Source organism: Meles meles, chromosome 18 (assembly GCF_922984935.1).
Source record: "Meles meles chromosome 18, mMelMel3.1 paternal haplotype, whole genome shotgun sequence".
NCBI classification, from domain to species: Eukaryota; Metazoa; Chordata; class Mammalia; order Carnivora; family Mustelidae; genus Meles; species Meles meles.
In genome coordinates, this window is record NC_060083.1 from 14,464,898 (window position 1) to 14,482,936 (window position 18,039).

The window sequence follows — 18,039 nt, forward strand, 5'->3', positions numbered from 1 at the left end:
CCAGCCTCCTGTCGAGCTCACCTTTCTTTATTCCTCTCAAATTAGTCATGTCCTAATGCCTTTCTACATGTTTTCCTATCATGAGATAGGTTGATATATAACTTTGTACTCCGTTATAGTTTTTACAGTGATCCCCCAAAGTAGGTATTATTATTCTTATCAATGTTACTGAAGAGGTTATACGACCTGTCCAAGAACCAAAAAATGCCAAGAAGTGGCAAAGCTTATATTCAAACACAGACATTCTGATCAAAAATGTCATGTGTTTTTTGCTGTCCTTTATTTGTAAATGACTGTTTTGTTTGATTGACTCATCTGAGTTAGGGTGACAGTGATTAAGAGTCAGTAGATAATTTTCCAAAGTTTATCATGTCAATTTTCTACATCAATTGAGAGGACCATGTGGTTCTTCTCTCCTTGATTTGTTCTATCTCATTTGTTGATTTGCACATGTTGAACCACCCTTGCAACCCATGGATAAATCCCACCTGGTCACAGTGGATAATCTTTTTAATGTACTGTCGGATCCTATTAGCGAAGGTCTTGTTCAGAGTCTTGGCATCCATGTTCATCAGGGATATTGGTCTGAAATTCTCCTTTTTGGTTGGGTCTTTGCCTGGTTTGGGGATCAGTGTAATACTGGCTTCATAAGAAAGTCCAGAAGTTTTCCTTCTGCTTCAATTTTCTGAAACAGCTTCAAGAGAATGGGTATTATTTCTTCTTTGAAAGTTTGTTAGGATTCCCCAGGGAACCCGTCAGGTCCAGGGCTCTTGTTTTTTAGGAGGTTTTTGATCACTCCTTCAGTCTCGTTACTAGATATTGGTCTATTCAGGTTGTCAATTTCCTCCTGATTCAGTTTTGGAAGTTTATAGGTTCCCAGGAATGCATCCATTTCATCTAGGTTGCTTAACTTATTGGCATGTAACTGTTGATAATAATTTCTGATGATGTTTCTATTTCCTTGGTGTTAGTCGTGATCTCTCCCTTTTCATGTATAATTTTATGAATTTGGATCTTCTCTCTTTTCTTTTGGATTAGTTCGGCCAGTGGTTTATCGATCTTATTGAGTCTTTCAAAAAACCAGCTTCTAGTTTCGTTGATGTGTTCTTCTGTATCTAGTTTCTATCTCATTGATCTCTGCTCTAATCTTGATTATTTCCCATCTTGTATGTGGGGTTGGCTTCATTTGTTGTTGATGCTCCAGTTCTTTAAGGGGCAAAGTTTAACTGATTTAACTTTGATTTATTTGGTCACAGAAATGAGTCTGTGTATGTGTGTGTATGTACATGTGTAAAGCAATTACTTTCCATTTCAGGTTTTTTTTTTTTCTTCAGGACATAGTTTTAAGTTATTACCTCTACCAAAAAAATCATATTTCAAAATGAGGCAAATAGGTTTAAATGTGGAAATATTTCACATGCCATAGGAGAGTGATTAAGAAACCAGAGTAAAGACTAGAAGTTGAAATTATTATTTATAGGAATATAATGAATAATAAATATCTATTATTTACCAGGGCCACCTACGGTACTCAGAATGTCACTGGACATCTCAGATGTACCCACACTTTACAATTCTAAATACTCAAATATTAGATACTACATTTCTTTTACATGGAACAGCATGCACTCTTTATGGCAAGGCATCATGAACATGTGCATTTGTATTAGAATCTCCATATGTAGCAAATAAAAACACAGAGGACACAGTTATATATGCTTCTCAGATAAAGGACAAATGTTATTTTTAGTATAAGCATGTGCCATACAATACTTGGGATTCATGTATACTAACATTATCCATTTTTATCTGAATTGAAATTGAACTAGGTATCATGTACTTTATCTGGCAACTATTTTTATGTATCTAACACTATACTCAAATCAGTGTTCATATTGATGTTCAAGACAACAACACCTGCTAACAGCTACATAGGATCATCACATTGCATTAACCTTTTTTTTTAATATTGCGATAGAACCCATATAACATAAAGTTTGCTGTCTTAACCATTTTTAGGTATGCAGTTCAGTAGTGTTAAGTGCATTCGCATTGTGCCACCAATCTCCAGAGCGCTTTCCGTCTTGCAAAACAGAAGTTCTATACCCGTGGAAGAACCCGTCATTTCCCCCTCACTGCGGCCCATCAATCACCATTCTACTTTCTGTCTTTTTGAATTTAACTACTCTAGGAACCTCTTATAAGTAGAATCATGAAGTATTGGGGTTTTTGTTTTTGTTTTCCAGTGACTGTCTTATTTCACTAAGCATAGTGTCTTTAAGCTTTACACGGGTAGCAGGTGTCAGAATTTCCTACCCTTTTTAAAGGCTGAATAGTATTCTACTTTTAGTTCTCTATTCAGCTGTAAATAGATATTTGGATTGCTTTTACCTCTTTTGGTTATTACAAACAATGCTTCAGAGTTGGTGTCTTGGTCCCTTCGGGCTACAGTAACAAAAATCCACTGACTGGGTAGCCTATAAATAGCAGAAATGCATTTCTCACAGTTTTGGAGGCGTGTTTGGGTGAGGGCTCTCTTACAAGATGCAGACTTCTCACTGTGTCTTTCCATGGTAGAAGGGGCTGGGCAGCTCTGTGGGATCTTTCTTATAAAAGCCCTAATCCTGTTCATGAATATTCTACCCTCAACCTATTTACCTGCCAAAGGCCTCAACTCCTAACACCATCACATTGGGTATTACAATTCTAACATTTAAATATTGGGGGATCATAATAATTTAAAGTTATATTTCTTTTTTTATTATTTTTTATTTATTTGACAGAAAGAAATCACCACTAGGCAGAGAGGCAGGCAGAGAGAGAGGAGGAAGCAGGCTCCCCGCGGAGCAGAGAGCCTGACGCGGGGCTCCATCCCAGGACCCCGGGATCATGACCTGAGCCAAAGGCAGAGGCTTTAACCCACTGAGCCACCCAGGCGCCCCGGGATCATAATAATTTAGATCATAGGTTTGATTTCTCCTCAGGCTCTTCTTCTTATCCTATCAATGGCCATTTTCTCCTTGTATTGTCTGTCTACTAGGTAAATCTATATCCTAACTTCCTTTTCTTATTAAAACACCAGTCATACTATGTTAGGGCCAAACTCATTTAAATTTAATTATCTCTTTATGGGGCGCCTGGGTGGCTCAGCGGGTTAAAGCCTCTGCCTTCAGCTCAGGTCATGATCCCAGGGTCCTGGGATCGAGCCCCACATCGGGCTCTCTGCTTAGCAGGGAGCCCCCTTCCTCCTCCTCTCTCTCTCTGCCTGCCTCTCTGCCTACTTATAATCTCTATCTGTCAAATAAATAAATCTTTTTTTTTTAAAGATTTTATTTATCTATTTGACAGACAGAGATCACAAGTAGGCAGAGAGGCAGGCAGAGATAGAGGAGGAAGCAGGCTCCCCGCTGAGCAGAGAGCCCGATGTGCAGCTCGATCCCAGGACCCTGGGATCATGACCCGAGCTGAAGGCAGAGGCTTTAACCCACTGAGCCACCCAGGTGCCCCAATAAATAAATCTTTAAAAGAAATTTAATTATCTCTTTAAAGACTGTATCCATATACAATCACTTTCTGAGCTACTAGGATTTAGGAATTTGGAGGGACATAATTCTGTTTGTGATAGGTATAAAACCAAAAGTGAAATTCCTAGATCCTGTGGAAATTTTGTTTTTATTTTTTGAGGAAACTCCATACTGGTTTTCACAGTAACTACACCTTTTTTAATATAACAATAGTGCATAAGGATTCTCTTTTCTCCACATCCTTCACAACACTTGTTATTTCTTTTTTTGATAGTAGCTATCACAGTGGGTGTGAGGTGCTATCTCATTTTGCTTTTGACTTGCATTTTCCTAATGTTGAACAACTTTTCATGAACTTATAGGATATTTCTGCATCTTACTGCAAAAATGTCTATTCGAGTCCTTTGCCCATTTTTTGGTTTTATTTTACTGATTTATTTTTTAGAGATTTTATTTATTTATTTGTGAGAAAATGAGCACAACCAGGAGGAGCAACAGGCAGAGGGAGAAGCAGACTCCCTGCTGAGCAAGGAGCCTGATATGGGACTTGATCTCAGGACTCTGGGATCATGACCTGAGCTGAAGGCAGACCCTTAACCCACTGAGCAACCCAGGCTTCCGTGATCATTGTTTTAATTGGATTGTTTTGCTGTTGAATCGAAGGAGTTTTTATGTATTCTGGATATTAAACCTTTATCAAATATATGATATGCAAATATTTTCTATCATTCTGTAGGCTGCCTTTCACTCTATTGATTATGTCCTTTATGCACAAAAGTTTTCAATTTTGATGTATTCACTTTTTCTGTGTTTTTGCTGCCTGAGCTTTTCCTGTCATATCAAGGAATTCATTTCCACGTCCTATATCATAAAGACTTTCCCCTGTTTTCTTCTAAAAGTTGTATAGTTGTAGCTCTTACATTTAAGTTTTTGACTCATTTTGAGTTAAGTTTTGTATATGGTGTAAAGTAAGTGTACACTTCATTGTGTTGCTTGTGAATTTGTAATTTCCCTAAAAGCATTTGTTAAAAAGGCTCTCCTTTCCCCATTGAATGATCTTGGCACCTTTGCCAAAGATCATTGGACCATTTAGATGAGAGCTTATTACTGGATTCCCTGTTCTTTCCATTGACCTATAGGTCTGTCTTTTTTTTTTTTTTAAGATTTTATTTATTTATTGGACAGAGAGATCACAAGCAGGCAGAGAGGCAGGCAGAGAGAGAGAAAAGGAAGCAGGCTCCCTGCTGAGCAGAAAGCCTGATGTGGGACTCGATCCCAGGACCCTGAGATCATGACCTGAGCCGAAGGCAGCAGCCTAGTCTACTGAGCCACCCAGGCGCCCTATAGGTCTGTCTTTATTCGAGTACTCCGTTGCTTTTAGTATTGTTGTTTTATGATAAGTTTCGAAACCAGGAACTGTGAGAACTCCAACTTCATTCTTTTTCAAGATTGTCTTGGCTATCCTTGTTCTCTTGTGATTCCATATGAATTTTACGATAGCCGTTTTTATTTCTGTAAAAAAAATGCATTGGGATTTTCAAAGAGATCATATAAGTCTACTTTTTGATGGATAGTTATTCTGTTCTTACTCCAATACAGTTCTTAGTATTTAGAGTCATTTCTAATTTTATTAGTTTGGATATTATCTCTCCATGGGAGGTAATGTTAAAGACACTACCAGGCAGCAAAAAGCAGCACTTCTGAGACAGGATAGCATAAAGAGAAAAATAAAAACCTTAATTTACAAGTAACAGAAGTTTAAAAAAAAAAAGTGGAGATATATATATGTATGTATGTAAAAATCCATTCAAGCTACTTGACCTGTTTGGCACTCGAACACAACGCCCAACAAATGCAGAATACCCAAGGACGCAGGAAATAGTCATTGAGATCAACCACATTCAAGCCCAAAAAACAAGTCTCAAGAAATTTTTTAAAAAGATTTTATTTATTTGAGAGAGAATGAGTGAGAGAGAGCATGAGAGAGGAGAAGGTCAGAGGGAGAAGTGGACTCCCCAAGGAGCTTGGAGCCAGATGCAGGATGAGATCCTGGAAGTCGGGGATCATGACCTGAGCTGAAGGCAGTTGCTCAACCAACTGAGCCACGCAGGCGCCCCTCTCCAGAAATTAAAAAAAAAAAACAAAACAAAACAGGGTAGGTGCACCTGGGCGGCACCCTCAGTGAAGTGCCCAACTCTTGGCTCTGGCTCAGGTCCTGATCTCAGGGTCTTGCAATTGAGCCCTGAGGCAAGCTCTGTGCTCTCTTTGCCCCGCCCTTCCCCCCCTCCCCCACTCACGTGTGCTCTTTCTCTCAAACAAACAAACAAACAAAAATCATTAACAAAAATGAACAATGGTTGAGAGTGGGAGGGGTGGGGAGAGAAGGGGGCGGGGACTGGAGGAAGCTGCCCCAGGGCCGCGCTGGCTCAGCGGCCACCACCGCCACCGAAGGGAGCCAAGGAGCGCCGTGAGCCAGGACGATTGCCAGCCGGCCGCGCCCGGCTAGGAGCGAGGAGCGCCTCCAGCGCTGGCCTAGCGCGCTTGGTTGGCGGCCACAGGGCCGCAGGCCCGTCCAAGCAGGCAGCCAGGGCAGCCTGGGGGCAGACAGGAGGCATGGAGACCCCGGGGACTGACTGAGCTGCTGCAGGGCTTTGCGCGGTGCAGGTGGCAGGTGGCGAGGCACCAGCCTGCGAACCTGCTGGAGTTCCCGCTGCTGCACCTCATGCGCCTGCAGCAGGAGAACGGGGGCAAAGACGCGGGGACTTTGGCCATGAGGGTGGGACCTGGGGGGACGCCGGCACCGCCGCTGGGGGCGGCACCCCCAGTAAGGGGGTCAACTTGGTGGAGGAGTCCAAGCACACTGACTCTGAAAACCCGGAGGAGGAGGAGGAAGATGCTGCTGCGGACGCCAGGGCGTTCAAGGCACTGGTAATAAACCTATTCACAGGGGCGCCTGGGTGGCTCAGTGGGGTAAAGCCTCTGCCTTTGGCTTGGGTCCTGATCCCAGCCAGGGTCCTGGGATCAAGCCCCTCATCTGGCCCCCTGCACTGCGGGAGTCTGTTTCTCCCACTCCCTCTGCTCTTGCACTCAAGATCTCTCTCTCTCAAATACTAAGTAAAATCTTTACATAAAGAGACTTTGGGGATAGCTCTGACTGCCCCAACTCAGAGCTGTTGGGAAAAGTGTGAAGACACAGGCAGGGCAGTGCTCATGCAAACAGACAGCTCCCCAGGACCCTGCTTCCCTGTGCATACGGGGTGGTGCTGGTATCGAGGGGACACTGGAGGCTCCCTGCCTGATGCAGGGGACATGGGGTCACATGATGGCACCGTTTCTCAACCTGAGGTGTGTGCTCCAGTAGCTTCTGGAGTTGAACGAAAGGGACACCTGAGGCCGGTGTTCATGCCCTATTTCCCTGGAAATAGTTAAAGAAGCAGCATTCAAATGACTTATATTCCTTCTATTTGTTCTCCAAGTCCACTGTTCAATAATATAATCGTAACTGGTTTGGTCGCGTGTTACCGGCTCCTGTTTCAGGGAGCCTGGGTGGCCAGGTCCACTAGCATCTGCCTTGACTGCCTGTCATGAACTCAGGGTCCTGGGATGGAGCCCCAGTTTGGGCTCTCTGCTCACCAGGAAGTCTGCATCTCTCCCTCTTCCGTGCCCCTCCTCTCTTGCACAGAGGCTCCCTCTCCAAATAAATAAATAGATAAAAAATTAGATAAATAAACAGATAAATAAATAAATCATTCAAAAAAGTAAATAAATAAAAGCTCATGTTTTGGCAAGCTTTCATGTTGGAAAGCACTAGAGAGAAATGACATGTTTTCATTACCATAGCATAATACCTTTTATTTTAAGCACCTTCAGATTTGGCTGGGGTATTAGAAAGGAAAGGATTCACAGAAGGAAAGGGGAGCTGCAAGAACTGTGCACTTTGACTGTGTTGGTCTCATGATGGGTCTTTGTGTGGGGGGGAGGGAGGGAGGCAGGCGCAGGTTGACCGTTTCCCACACTGTGTCATCTGGGCCACTGCTGCTCTTGGGGCTTAGGGGTACGACGAGCTTGTTCATCCTGAAGCCTAGAGGCTCCCCTTTCCTGCACATCACATCACTGTCCAGGGGACCAGTCCCTTGAAGTCTGCCCAACCAAATGCCTAGGTGAAGTCTTTCCTGGGGAACATTCGTAGACACTCTCAGCTCCAGGAAGCACAGTGAGCTGAGACCAGCGAGGGCCCTGGTGCCCTGTGGCTCTGTGCCCTGGGGATGTCAGGGCCAAGGTCCCCTTCTAGAATCTATGGGGCCGCCTGGGTGCCAGACACCCAACCAGGGGGCCTCCTCCATCCGTCTCTGTGCCTCCCCCATCATTGCAGCACCTGTGTGTGCCTTCCAGGTTCTGGTTGGACAGCTGGGAAGGGGGGGGGGGGCTGCAGTTTTTAAAATGGACGTGGGTCTTCCCAATCATTGAGACCTATTTTTATTCAGTATTTAAACCCTATTTTCTCTCCGAATTATTTTGATCACATCAGTCCTTCCATCTTAGAGTGGCTACTTTCGAGTGCCTTCTGCTTTGTTTCAGTCATGTCATGCCTTTGCTTTTTGATATTGATGTTTGAGTCATTTGGCTTTCTTATTGTTCGTTTTCACTTTATTTTTGGAATTCTCTATTTTCAGAGGGACCTGCTTTTAGCTCTGGGAATGTAGGTTTAGTTAGTCAGTGACTGTTCTTCATTTCTGATTCTTTAGGTCCCCAGATACATGTCCAGAGGGCCATTTCCACCTTGGCCTACAGTTCTATCAGCAAATGTTCCTATTTACAGTCCCAGACAGCAGGCTCACGGCGGGCCTGGGTGAGTGTCACAGACTCCCTAAACTTGTCCTTAAATAGTAAATAAATAAGAAAATAAAATAAATACTAATTAATAATAATAAATAATAAAATAAATTATAAAAAATTAATAAATGAAAAAATTAATAAAATAAAATTAAAATTAACAAGAATAATAAATAAAATTAATAATAAATAAATTGATAATTGCCAGGTTTACAATTCAAGGCAGAATTTTTGGGACCCCTGAATGTCTATGTGTGTTAAGCATCTGCCTTTCCTCAGGTCATGATGCGGGGGTCCTGAAATGGAGGCCCGCATAGGCTTCCCTGCTCAAAGGGGAGTCTGCTTCTCCCTCTGCTGCAACCCCTCCCCCCTGCTCGTGCTCTCCATCTCTCTCTGACAAATAAGTAAATAAAATCTTTAAAAAATTTTGAGGCCAAATTTTAGAAATAACCTCTAAAAAGATGAGCTGCCCGGATGGCTCAGTTGGTGGCGTGTGTGATGCTTGGTCTCAGGGTTGTGAGTTTGAGTCCCACCCTGGGTGTAGAGATGACTTCAGGTAGGAGAAATAACCTCTGGAAACAAAGACACCTGTTGTGATAGGGGCAGCAAGATAATGGTAGCCTACATACTGTGTCCTCCCAGCTAGCTGAAATACTGTACACAACATGTAATGCCCATGAGATAGTGGGGAGGGTTGATCTGTGCTGTGTCCAGGAGGCCAGGATATTTAGTTTGCTTTTGACAAAGAGGATTTTACCAAAGAGCTCATACCTAGTCTTCAGAAAGTCAGAATTGCAGGTAGCCACCAATGCAGCTTCTCAGACCTTGCCACCTCTGGAAAAAGTTGGGGGAGCAGCTGAAGACAGTGGTTGGGACAAGGAAGGCTAATTTCAGTAGGAGGGCCCAGGCGGCGCCTCTCCCCTGCTGACCGCCAGGGGGCGTGCCGGCTGGATCGAGGCAGAGCCTTGGACACGTGACCACTCTCGGGCCGTCCAGTTTAAGGCTGCTGCCCTGGTGGCAGTTATCTTGGGGCGGGGCTTGGGGGTGACAACCGCAGGTAGGGAGCTCTGGAGGAGAAAACCTTGGTTGCCAGAGGAGTCCAGGCTATGGGAGGGCAGGGCCTTTGAGGCCATTGGAGGGCGCACTCTGTGAGTCAGGGTTGGGGGTCCTGGTGTGGGAGGGCCTGGTGCCCCGCGGGGTTTGGGGGCGCTCGCCCCACCCGGGAAGGGGCCCAGGGCGGCCACAGAGAGACCTAAGCTGGAGGAAGGAGCAGCACCTCCGCCTTTGTGTCCCCCTCCCCTCCCGCACAGACCCCCCACACTTTCCTCCCCTCCCTTGGGCCCCTGTTCGAAATGCACTGGCAAAGTTTGCAGTCAGAGCAGACCCTACAATCAAGGCCCTGGGCTTGAAATCTTAGCAATGCTTTTTCCACCTGGAGGAACCCAGCATTGGAGAGGTCTGCCTCTTTCCAGTGGTGTGAGCCCATTATGTCATTTCAACTCCCAGAGCCTCAAACCCCAGGTTGCTGAAAAAAATGAATGAGAGACTATGTTAGAAGGCTGTTAAACTTTGTAAACGATCGCTGCCTTTCTCAAGCCCTCTGCGGCAGCTGCACTGAACATTTTACATAGGTCAACTCAACCCCGGAATTTAGGGTTCTTGCTTTTATCCTGCCTGTGTGGAAATATGCACTCTGAGGGTACAGCGACTTGTCCAAGTTCTCAGAGCAAGTGAGTGGTGGAACCAGGATTGGGTGCTAGGAGAGACCGACTACAAAGCCCACGCGTTTAACCACTAAACCGCTGCTTCTGTCCTTATTTACATTATGAGAATTGTTGTTAATGCCTGGGTTATCATTTTGCTTGTCTGTGGGAATATAGATATATACAAAGTGAGTTAGAGGGCTCTAAATTATTCCTGGAAAGGTGAGAGGCCCTGGCATCACTATGCTTCCGATTTGGTACAGGCGTTCCCAGAAGTATGAAATTCTTTTTATTCCTGTGGAAAGGAACCAGAGCAGGTATTGCACTGTTCATTGATAGGTTCATGCACTAGGAAATTAAAATGGGAAACAGAGTGAACTGCTAATGGTTATGGTCAATATTTCTCTAAAGGAAACTCCGCAAAGAAGAATGTCAGGTGCAGGGGAGATACTTACCCCGACTGATTCCCAGTCAGTCATGTCAGGAACATCCCTAGTAAGTAGTAATTTTAAGTCATTCATCTATTCATTCATTCGTTCATTTGTTCTTTCATTCATTCAGAATCATGGAATGCTCACCATTTGCCATGCTATGGGGATAATACAAATAAGATACAGTCCATTTCTTAAGGAGCTCTAGGGTGTGTAGGGAGGTAGACTGATACATGAACACCATAAAACAATATCCTAAGTGCAGTGATTGAGTGATGCATGGGAGATATTTACAAAACAAAAATCAAGGACACTTAGTCCAGCTAGGAGGATGGTCAGGGAAGGCCTCCTGGGGGAGGTGTGCAGAGGAGCTGACAGAAAGAGTTCCTAGGGGTTAGTTGGAATGCACTTGTCTTAGAACAGAGTCAGCGTGATCATAGTAATGTAGGCTCTCCCCCTGAAGGAGAACTCAGTTGTGGTCCAAGGAGAAGTGACTGTGACTCGCCCATCCTTGGAGATGACCAGTGCCACTTAGAAGAAGGGTTTTGCTGTGTGGTTCTGCTCGGAGGCCAAGAATAAACTTGGCACATGCATGATTCATGTTATTTAAGTACGAAGTGTCCCACGCTCCTTTTAATTTTTTTAAATTATTACTATTTTTAAGATTTTACTTTTTTATTTGACAGAGAGAGTGAGAGAGAGCACAAGCAGGGGGAGAGCAGGAAAGGGAGAAGCAGACGCCCCACTGAGGAGGCAGCCCAATGTGGGGCTCCATCCTAGACCCCAGGATCATGACCTGAGCCAAAGGCAAACACTTAACCAACTGAGCCCCCCAGGCACCCCCCAGGTACCTTTTTGAAACAGATCAGAGTTCCAGTGTGAGGCGAGCACTAAGGCTGGCTGAGTAGGAACAGAAAGAAAAGTAAAGGAGGGAATGAAGCAGCTCTGTACTGTCTTTGGAATCACAATCTTCTTTTATTTCTTTTTTAAGAGAACCCTTGGCGAGTCAAAGGATGCGTTAGAATCAGAACATTTGGAAACAAATGAGCTTTTAAGAGACTTGAGCTCAAAAGGAAAATTTCTTGATTTGGATCAAAGCGGTTCTGAGGAAGCAGAGATTAGTTTCCCTGAAACACAGCCCTCAAGCAAGCTTGGGGAGAAAATCGACCAGATGCCCCAGGATGAACTGGGACGGGAAAGAAGAGAGGTAAAAAGATGATCAGACTTAAGTGAGCGACGAGAGGAAGAATTCCAGTCCATAGAAGAGATCCCCAAGAAATCACTGGTGTCTACCAGCGAGGACATGTTGTTTGAAAGGATGACCGCGCCAACGTGTATCCTTTGGTAAGGGAGTGTAACATGGTTTTTCATGTCCTCTAGTGCTTTAAAAGCATTGTGAAATAAGGGGATTTTATGCATATGGAAGAAAAAAATACCACCAGAAATATCCTTTTGAACTAATAATAGACTTGTATGTTTTGAAGTTCAGTGCTCTGGCGGGACATGGGTCAGAGGAGTGCTGCGTCTGGGCCTGACATCTGGGTCCGACAGGGTTGCTTCCCAGGCAGGAAATTCCGGACGTGCTTTGTCTGTTACCTAGGGTGCCCTTTCTTGTGGGAGACTCAAGGTCAATCTCTCCCTCTCCTCCCCATTCCCCTTCTTTCTCACTTCCTCCTCCGCTCCTCCATGCCTTTCCCCTTTCCCTCCTCTCCTCACCTCTTCTGCCTTAGATGGCTTGATACCTCTTCACAAGTTCCTAAAACTCTTATGGGCTTCTCAAAATGTGCATTCGGAGATGGACCAGAAAGCAAAAGGTATGAAAAAGGGAAAGGCACTGAGAAAGGCACCAGGGGCTTGACTGGCATCTGCCTTTGCCGCACAAATATTACCATTTACCAAGAGAAGGAAGAGGAGGAGAGTTTTTCCCTTCCTCCTCCACGTGGCACTGAAAATTGCTTCCTAGGATTCACCTCCCTTTTTTCCTGTAGACTCTGCCTTTGGAAGATTTGTAAGTGATCGGATGCACGTAAAGTGTTTAATGTAGTTCCTGACACATAGCGAGCACTGGACGGGTGTTCACATCTAGACGATGACGGTGGTGGTGGCAAGGATGGTAGTGATGAGGAGGATGATGGTAAACTCCTAGTGGGAGATGCAGACAACTGCCAGCCTCGTTTCTGTAAATGGGGTTTACTTTGAGCAGTGGATTTCAAGGTCAAAACTTGGGCTTGCCCAGGATGAAAGATAGAACAAGTTTTAGAGCCTGTGAAGACTTTTGGCTTGTTTAGCCAGTTAGCATGACACCCGGGGATATCGCTAATGAGAGCAAGTGTCCTGCGTGCCAGGGGTTTGGGCCCCTGTTAGCTTTGGGCTCACTGTAGAACTCAACTCTTCTAGATCACCTCCCTCCACAAATTTGTTTAGCACCTTTACGACACCTCCTTTCTGTTCCTTTCTCTTCCCGTTCCTGTATTGGTTTTCTCTCTCTTTTATTTTTAAAAATTTTATTTATTTGACACAGAGAGAGAGATCACCAGTAAGCAAAGAGGCAGGCAGGGAGAGAGGGGGAAGCAGGCTCCCTGCTGAGTGGAGAGCCCGATGTGGGGCTCAATCCTAGGACCCTGACATCATGACGTGAGTCAAAGGCAGAGGCTTAACCCACTGAGCCACCCAGGTCCCCCCCTTTTTTTCTTCCTGTTAAAAATAATAGGTGCTCTTTAGAACTACAGACCAATATCCTTGATGAACACAGACGCAAAAATTCTCGCCAAAATACTAGCCAATAGGATTCAACAGTACATTAAAAGGATTATTCACCACGATCAAGTGGGATTTATTCCGGGGCTGCAGGGTTGGTTCAACATCCGCAAATCAATCAATGTGGTAGAACACATTAATAAAAGAAAGAACAAGAACCATATGATACTCTCAACAGATGCTGAAAAAGCATTTGACAAAGTACAGCATCCCTTCCTGATCAAAACTCTTCAAAGTGTGGGGATAGAGGGCACATACCTCAATATTATCAAAGCCATCTATGAAAAACCCACCGCAAATCTCATTCTCAATGGAGAAAAACTGAAAGCTTTTCCGTTAAGGTCAGGAAGACGGCAGGGATGTCCATTATCACCACTGCTATTCAACATAGTACTAGAAGTCCTAGCCTCAGCAATCAGACAACAAAAAGAAATTAAAGGCATCCAAATTGGTAAAGAAGAAGTCAAACTATCACTCGGCATCAGGGAAATACAAATCAAAACCACAATGAGATGGCACCTCACACCAGTCAGAATGGCTAAAATGAACAAGTCAGGAAATGACAGATGCTGGCGAGGATGTGGAGAAAGGGGAACCCTCCTCCACTGTTGGTGGGAATGCAAGCTGGTGCAACCACTCTGGAAAACAGCATGGAGGTTCCTCAAAATGTTGAAAATAGAACTACCCTATGACCCAGCAATTGCACTACTGGGTATTTACCCTAAAGATACAAACATAGTGATCCGAAGGGGCACGTGTACCCGAATGTTTATAGCAGCAATGTCTACAATAGCCAAACTATGTAAAGAACCTAGATGTCCATCAACAGATGAATGGATCAAGAAGATGTGGTATATATACACAATGGAATACTATGCAGCCATCAAAAGAAATGAAATCTTGCCATTTGCGACCACGTGGATGGAACTAGAGCATATCATGCTTAGTGAAATAAGTCAATCGGAGAAAGACAACTATCATATGATCTCCCTGATATGAGGACATGGAGAAGCAACATGGGGGGGTAGGGGGATAGGAGAAGAATAAATGAAACAAGATGGGATTGGGAGGGAGACAAACCATAAATGACTCTTAATCTCACAAAACAAACTGGGGGTTGCTGGGGGGAGGTGGGATTGGGAGAGGGGGAGGGGGCTATGGACATTGGGGAGGGTATGTGCTATGGTGAGTGCTGTGAAGTGTGTAAACCTGGCGATTCACAGACCTGTACCCCTGGGGATAAAAATACATTATATGTTTATTAAAAAAAAAATTTGGAAGGGTAGGCAAACCGTAAGAGACTATGGACTCTGAAAAGCAACCTGAGGGTTTTGAAGGGTCAGGGGTGGGAGGTTGGGGGAACAGGTGGTGGGTAATGGGGAGGGCACGTTTTGCATGGAGCGCTGGGTGTTGTGCAAAAAGAATGAATACTGTTACGCTGAAAAAATAAAATGGAAAAAAAAAATAATAGGTGCTCTTTAAAAAAAAAGAAAGCAGCGGCACCTGGGTGGCTCAGTGGGTTAAGTGTCTGAGTCTTGATTTCAGCTGGGGTTGTGATTGTGATCTCAGGGCTGTGAGCTTGAGCCCCTCATGGGCTCAAGCCTGGGCATGAAGCCTTCTTGGGATTCTCTCTGCCTCTCTCCTTTGGGCCCTCCCCCCTCTATAAATAAGTTAAAACAAAAAAAAAAAAACTTTCAGGCAGATTCCTCTTCTCGCACAGACCATGCCAAATCCATTTCCTGGAAGTGACTACCGTTTCATTTTGGTATAACTGTATATCTTTCCAGACCTTTTCCTGGGCATCTGTGGACACGTCTGTGTGTGTGCACCCACACACCACACATGCTAGGTTTTGTTTTCTTTACCGGTCAGATCTTCTGCATGACCACTTAGTATGTCTCAGAGGGTTTTCTGTATCAGGGCGTGTAGAACCACTTCCTCATTTTAAATTCAACCGGTGCCCTGTTATGGATGGCGCTTTTTGTTACTTCTGATTTGTTCTCACCAAAGGGGCTTCAACAAGTGTGTTCCTGCCTCTCTCTCTGCCTGCAGCCTCCTCCTTTTCCTTTGGGGTCCCTGCCTTACCCCAGAGTCCTGGAATAATTCAGAGTGCTCCTGGTAAGTAGGCATGACCCTGGATACCGACTTCCACCAAGAAAACAAGGTGTCATGCATTTATGAGAAGGAATCTTTGATGATTGTCGAACGCAGTGAAATCTGCTTTGGAACATAGCGTTTTGTGTTCGCGTTTGGAAGGTTGCTGTAAGAGCCGGCTAGCTCCATGACCATTCACCACGAACGGTAACACTAGGGCCCAGCGTCAGCGGATACCGTGTGCTTTCAATGAGTGTGAGCGCTGCTGGAGCAAGGAGGTCCTGTCAATCCTGAGTGAGTCAGTTGCTAAAAGTCTCTGATCACTTAGCCATCACTTTAGATGCTACCACATTCGATTAATTGGCCTCGGTTAATTTTTTTTTTAAGATTTTTTTATTTATTTGACAGATAGAGATTACAAGTAGGCAGAGAGGCAGGCAGAGAGAGAGAGAGGAGGAAGCAGGTTCTGCGCTAAGCAGAGAGCCTGATGCGGGGCTCGATCCCAGGACCCTGGGATCATGACCTGAGCTGAAGGCAGAGGGTTTAACCCGCTGAGCCACCCAGGCGCCCCCTCGGTTAATTTTTTAAATGGAATGTTTTTATTTTAAGTAATCTCTACACCCAACATGGGGCTGGAACACTCCCAGATCAAGAGGCATAGGCTTTACTGACTGAGCCAGCCACACGCCCCTAAGGACTATTTATTGGAGCAGTTTAGATTGATAGCCAACGAAATGAAAAGTACAGAGTTCCCATATACTCCCTTGTGCGCCCCACCAGGTTCCCCTTTTGTTAACATCTTCATTAGTGGGGGACATTTGTTAGAGGTGATGAGCCCATGTTGACTGTTATTAACTAACATCCATATTTTACTTGAGGGTTCACGCCTGGTGGTGTGACATTCTCTGGGCTTTGACTAAGGTATGATGAGGTATATCCACCATTGCAGTGTCCTACAGACTTGTGTCACTGCCTTCAAATCCCTCGTGCCCCACTCTCCATCCCTGCCTTCACCCCCTCGCTCCCCGGCCACCACTTTTCCCCCCTGTCTTCATAGTTTTGCTTTTCCAGAATATCATGTAGTTGGAATCATACAATGTGAAGTCCTTTTTTTTTAAGATTTATTTATTTATTTGTCAGAGAGAGAGAGAGAGAGAAAAAAAACACCTGTTGGGGGAGGGGTAGAGAGAGAGAGGGAAAGAGAAGCAGACTCCTGGCTGAGCAGGGGGCCCAATGCAAGGCTCAATCCTAGGACTCTGGGATCATGACCTGAGCCAAAGGGAGACACTTAACCAACTGAGCCACACAGGTGTCCCCACTGTGAAGTCTCCTTAGGTTGGCTCCTTTCACTTAGCAAAATGCATTTAAGATTTCTCCATGTCTCTTCCTGGCTTGCTAGTTCATTACTTTCTATTTCTGAGTAGTACTCTTTTTGTATGTATCCACAGTTTTTATAAAGTGTTTTCATCACATCCATGATTTTTTATAAAAGACTTTGCACACAAAAAATATGCAGAAGTAAGCTACTATTGAATTAAAAGTAATAGATTTATAATACCTCTAATTTTTCATTTCAGAAAATTTTTATCTTGGATTTATTCCTGGGAATATGGATTTTTAAAAAGATTTTATTTATTTATTTGACAGATGGAGATCACCAATAGGCAGAGAGGCAGGCAGAGAGGAAGGGAAGCAGGCTGAGCAGAGATCCCGATGTGGGGCTCGATCCCAGGACCCTGAGATCATGGCTTGAACCAAGGCAGAGGCTTTAACCCACTGAGCCACCCATGCACCCTGAATATGGAATTTTTTTTTCAAAGATTTTATTTATTTATTTGACAGATAGAGATCTCAAGTAGGGAGAGAGGCAGGCAGAGAGAGAGAGAGGAGGAAGCAGGCTCCCTGCCAAGCAGAGAGCACGATGCGGGGCTCGATCCCAGAATCCTGGCATCATGACCCGAGCGAAAGGCAGAGGCTTTAACCCACTGAGCCACCCAGGTGCCCCTGAATATGGAATTTTTAATCATGCTTAGGTAATTTTGTCCCTTTGTGCTTCATTCTTCCAGAGGAATTGGTATATGAAGAACAAATACAAATATTCCCAGCTGAATAATTGTCTTTCTTATGAAGTTCCTTAGTAACTATACTGTAACTTCCCCCTTCCATATATTTTCATAAAGTAAATTGAATTTCACAATATTAAGTGCTCACTGTGTGTCAGGTACTGAGCAGTCTAGGTTCTGGGGATTAGGAGGATAGGACGTTCTTTCTGTTTACTGTTGACTTTCTTTTCTTTTTTAAGTAAGGTATAATTCACATACCATTAAATTTACCTTCTTAAAATTTAAAATTGTGGTAAAATACACATAAAGTAAAATTTACCATCTTTAAAAAAAAAAAGACTTTATTTATTTATTTGACAGAGAAAGACTCAGCGAGAGAAGGAACACCAGCAAGGGGAGTAGGAGAGGGAGAAGCAGGCTTCCTGAGGAGCAGGGAGCCTGACAGGGGCTCGATCCCAGGATCCTGGGATCATGACCTGAGCTGAAGGCAGACACTCAATGACTGAGCCACCCAGGTGCCCCTCATATTTCTTTTAAATCTTTATTTATTTATTTGAAAGGGAGGGTAGGGAAGGGCAGAGGAGAGTCTTAAGCAGACTATTCCTGGAGGCCAATGTCGGGCTGGATGCCACAA

General features: G+C 44.4%; 1 pseudogene; it reads left to right on the forward strand.

Annotated features, from left to right (window-relative positions):
- The first annotated feature begins 11,662 nt into the window (after positions 1–11,662).
- LOC123930000 overlaps positions 11,663–18,039 on the forward strand; it is a 29,901-nt pseudogene continuing 23,524 nt past the window's right edge.